Source organism: Paramormyrops kingsleyae, unplaced genomic scaffold (assembly GCF_048594095.1).
Source record: "Paramormyrops kingsleyae isolate MSU_618 unplaced genomic scaffold, PKINGS_0.4 ups32, whole genome shotgun sequence".
NCBI classification, from domain to species: domain Eukaryota; kingdom Metazoa; phylum Chordata; class Actinopteri; order Osteoglossiformes; family Mormyridae; genus Paramormyrops; species Paramormyrops kingsleyae.
In genome coordinates this window covers 299056-304055 of record NW_027325970.1, presented here as the reverse complement: position 1 = coordinate 304055, position 5000 = coordinate 299056, and positions in this window count along the sequence as shown.

Genomic DNA, 5000 nt, shown 5'->3' with positions numbered 1-5000 from the left:
CTGAGAGAGATAGGCAGATTGGATTTGCAGTTGGGGGTAAAGATGGGGACATTTGTAATAAGATCAAGTCTGGGGGCCCAGGAGTCTGAGACATTGACATTTCATCTCTGTGAGCTTCCTGATCACCGGGTGGGGGCCCAAAGTAAAGGTGAATGCTAATCTCAAGGCCAGGCCGTGCCTTTGTCGCTATGGTAATGTGAAGGTCTGGGTGATACTATCATGCTAATTAGGGTTAGCACCTGGAGAGGCATTTGAAAGGCAGTGTTATGCTGATGAAATCAGGGCTGGGGAACTTCCAGGCTGATTCCTGGAACATGCTGTGCTTTGTTTAGTTTGTCTCCACCTCTGTGTATCCCTCCCCCCTTGAAACGTATAAGCTGCGCCGAGCTGAGTCTTAGTCAGACTTGGATGACTACAGCGGCGCATTGGCGAGTTCTCAGTAAAGAGGAACTTCGGCCGGAGAGATATGCCAACGTCTCCCGGTCTCTGCTTCGACAGAGGAAAACGTTTCCAACACGACCCTAGCTCCAAACCCTAAGCATAGGCCAGACGGGGCGACCATAGCTCCGAACCATAAGCGTAGGCCAGACGGGGCGACCATAGCTCCGAGCCTAGGACAAGGGCGACAAGGGTCAGCCTCCGCCCGGGGCCTACGCATAGGCCGCAGTGACGAAATTTATAAATTGTTCAGTCTAGCTTCCAACATGACAGTATATGAACTGAGAGAGATAGGCAGATTGGATTTGCAGTTGGGGGTAAAGATGGGGACATTTGTAATAAGATCAAGTCTGGGGGCCCAGGAGTCTGAGACATTGACATTTCATCTCTGTGAGCTTCCTGATCACCGGGTGGGGGCCCAAAGTAAAGGTGAATGCTAATCTCAAGGCCAGGCCGTGCCTTTGTCGCTATGGTAATGTGAAGGTCTGGGTGATACTATCATGCTAATTAGGGTTAGCACCTGGAGAGGCATTTGAAAGGCAGTGTTATGCTGATGAAATCAGGGCTGGGGAACTTCCAGGCTGATTCCTGGAACATGCTGTGCTTTGTTTAGTTTGTCTCCACCTCTGTGTATCCCTCCCCCTTGAAACGTATAAGCTGCGCCGAGCTGAGTCTTAGTCAGACTTGGATGACTACAGCGGCGCATTGGCGAGTTCTCAGTAAAGAGGAACTTCGGCCGGAGAGATATGCCAACGTCTCCCGGTCTCTGCTTCGACAGAGGAAAACGTTTCCAACACGACCCTAGCTCCAAACCTAAGCATAGGCCAGACGGGGCGACCATAGCTCCGAACCATAAGCGTAGGCCAGACGGGGCGACCATAGCTCCGAGCCTAGGACAAGGGCGACAAGGGTCAGCCTCCGCCCGGGGCCTACGCATAGGCCGCAGTGACGAAATTTATAAATTGTTCAGTCTAGCTTCCAACATGACAGTATATGAACTGAGAGAGATAGGCAGATTGGATTTGCAGTTGGGGGTAAAGATGGGGACATTTGTAATAAGATCAAGTCTGGGGGCCCAGGAGTCTGAGACATTGACATTTCATCTCTGTGAGCTTCCTGATCACCGGGTGGGGCCCAAAGTAAAGGTGAATGCTAATCTCAAGGCCAGGCCGTGCCTTTGTCGCTATTGTAATGTGAAGGTCTGGGTGATACTATCATGCTAATTAGGGTTAGCACCTGGAGAGGCATTTGAAAGGCAGTGTTATGCTGATGAAATCAGGGCTGGGGAACTTCCAGGCTGATTCCTGGAACATGCTGTGCTTTGTTTAGTTTGTCTCCACCTCTGTGTATCCCTCCCCCCTTGAAACGTATAAGCTGCGCCGAGCTGAGTCTTAGTCAGACTTGGATGACTACAGCGGCGCATTGGCGAGTTCTCAGTAAAGAGGAACTTCGGCCGGAGAGATATGCCAACGTCTCCCGGTCTCTGCTTCGACAGAGGAAAACGTTTCCAACACGACCCTAGCTCCAAACCCTAAGCATAGGCCAGACGGGGCGACCATAGCTCCGAACCATAAGCGAAGGCCAGACGGGGCGACCATAGCTCCGAGCCTAGGACAAGGGCGACAAGGGTCAGCCTCCGCCCGGGGCCTACGCATAGGCCGCAGTGACGAAATTTATAAATTGTTCAGTCTAGCTTCCAACATGACAGTATATGAACTGAGAGAGATAGGCAGATTGGATTTGCAGTTGGGGGTAAAGATGGGGACATTTGTAATAAGATCAAGTCTGGGGGCCCAGGAGTCTGAGACATTGACATTTCATCTCTGTGAGCTTCCTGATCACCGGGTGGGGGCCCAAAGTAAAGGTGAATGCTAATCTCAAGGCCAGGCCGTGCCTTTGTCGCTATGGTAATGTGAAGGTATGGGTGATACTATCATGCTAATTAGGGTTAGCACCTGGAGAGGCATTTGAAAGGCAGTGTTATGCTGATGAAATCAGGGCTGGGGAACTTCCAGGCTGATTCCTGGAACATGCTGTGCTTTGTTTAGTTTGTCTCCACCTCTGTGTATCCCTCCCCCCTTGAAACGTATAAGCTGCGCCGAGCTGAGTCTTAGTCAGACTTGGAGACTACAGCGGCGCATTGGCGAGTTCTCAGTAAAGAGGAACTTCGGCCGGAGAGATATGCCAACGTCTCCCGGTCTCTGCTTCGACAGAGGAAAACGTTTCCAACACGACCCTAGCTCCAAACCCTAAGCATAGGCCAGACGGGGCGACCATAGCTCCGAACCATAAGCGAAGGCCAGACGGGGCGACCATAGCTCCGAGCCTAGGACAAGGGCGACAAGGGTCAGCCTCCGCCCGGGGCCTACGCATAGGCCGCGGACTCTGCCAATATGTCCCAGAGGCGAATGGCCACTGCGGGGCCTCCAGCCCGGGCAGAGGGGAAGCCTCCCCGGCAGCCCCATTAACGCCTAATTGGCCAGGCGGCCCCGTCTACACTTAGTTGAGCTGGCGGCCTCATTTACATTAAGTGGACCCGGCGGCCCCATTCACACCTAGTTGATCAGGCGGGCCCGTTCACACCTAGTTGATCGGGCGGGGCCATTCGCACCTGGTTGATCGGGCGGGCCCGTTCGCACCTAGTTGACCGGGCGGCCGCATTCACAAGTACCGCAGTGGGCGGCCTCGTTTACATTCAGGGGACCTGCCGGCCCGATTGACGTCTAGTTGATCAGGCGGGCCCGTTCGGACCTAGTTGACCTGGGGGCGGCCGCATTTACATGTAGCGCAGCGGGCGGCCGCATTTACATTAACCCTCTACCGCACACAATTTGATGGTACATGATAAGAAATTATTCCACATCACTTATTGGTTAATTTTGGGACATTTTATTGATTATGTATGTACATATTTATTTCACCGCCCCCCTCTCCAAATGATCTTTTGTTGCCTAAGGGCAAAGTTGTGCAACACTGATACAAAACCACAGAGAAAATTATGTCTTCATAGATCATAATACAATGCTCAGAGAGCAATGCAAAGTAACAAAATTTTTGATGGCTTCCCATCGTGCAAGAGGCATAACATCAGCAACATGTGCAATGTGGCTACTATGGCTCCAGAACATGCGAGTAGCTGGAAGACCAAATATTGACATATGGAGCACAGTGGCAAAGAACTGTTCAAGTTCTTGAACAGTAAGGTTAAGTGGCTTGCACAGGAGAGGTAATGGTGTGACATGTTTTCCATCGAGGGGTCTTGGAAGAACTACTGTCATCTTCAGGCAGACTGTCATCGTCATGTTCCTCTTCATCACTGGTGTATTGATCGTCTATAAATATATATACATATACGTCAACAAAAATACATCAATCACAACTAAAGCTTACATGACTGTATTGGATACCCTGTCTGCTGCACACACCTTTATTTCATTTGAATGACATCTAAAAATTTATCAACACATTTGATTTGTTTATGCAAATGAGTTCAATGACAACCAGAGAAGCAATATTTTAAAACCTACTTTCACTTCTGCTCAAACCTTTCTCTGCATTCCACTCCTCCTCACTGTCACTGCAGTCTATCTCACTGTCTGATGGGATATCCCTAACATGCTGATCCTGAGTTTTACTCCCATAGGAAAATCTTGTGTCCATTTTCTGCCAAAATGCGTTAAATTAAATTAGAAAATAATTTAAAAAACATTGTGCTTACAATGTGCAAAAGTACATGCAATAATATACTAACACACTGTCAAGAAAGCCTCTTAAAATCTACCCCTTATCGCAGAACGTTGCCCTAGGGCAACGAAAACATAAGCTATATTTCAGAACATGCAAAATAAAAAGTAAGTAAATAAAACCTGGGGGAAAAAAAAAAAAACAAGGCTTCTCTACAGCTTCATAGACATGCACATATTTTTTTATCTACAGATAATGCCAATATAAATAAGGTTAATGAAGGAAGCACAGCGGGCGGCCTCATTTACATTCAGTGGGCCTGCCGGCCCCTTTCACACCTAGTTGATCAGGCGGGCCCGTTCGCACATAGTTGACCGGTACGCCCGCATTTAAATGTAGGGCAGTGGGCGGCCTCATTTACATTAAGGTGACCCGACGGCCCCGTTCGCACCTAATTGACCGGGCGGCCGGATTTTCACAGTTGAAAAGGCGGCCGGATTTACATGCATTTGACCAGGTCGGCCGTATTTGCACATAGTTGAAAAGGCGGCCTCATTAGCATTTAGTGGGCCAGGAGGCCCCATTCACACCTAATTTAGCACGATGGGGGGTGGGGGGGGGGGGGGTTTGGTGAGGGGGGGGGGGGGGGGTTGGGGGTTTAGCGCGGTGTGGTTGGAGCTGGGGGGGGGGGGATGGGCAGTGGCCAGCTCCCGGAGGCCTCCCGGTGCTCCCCGGGCTGCCAGGCGGGCACAACAATGTCCCGAAATCGACCAGACGAAGCCAGGCCTTCTGCCTGGGCAGAAGGGAAGCCTCCCCGGCCAGCACGGGGACGGCGGGCCGCATGGGTAAGTGGGGGTGGTGAGATGGGGAGGGGCCGG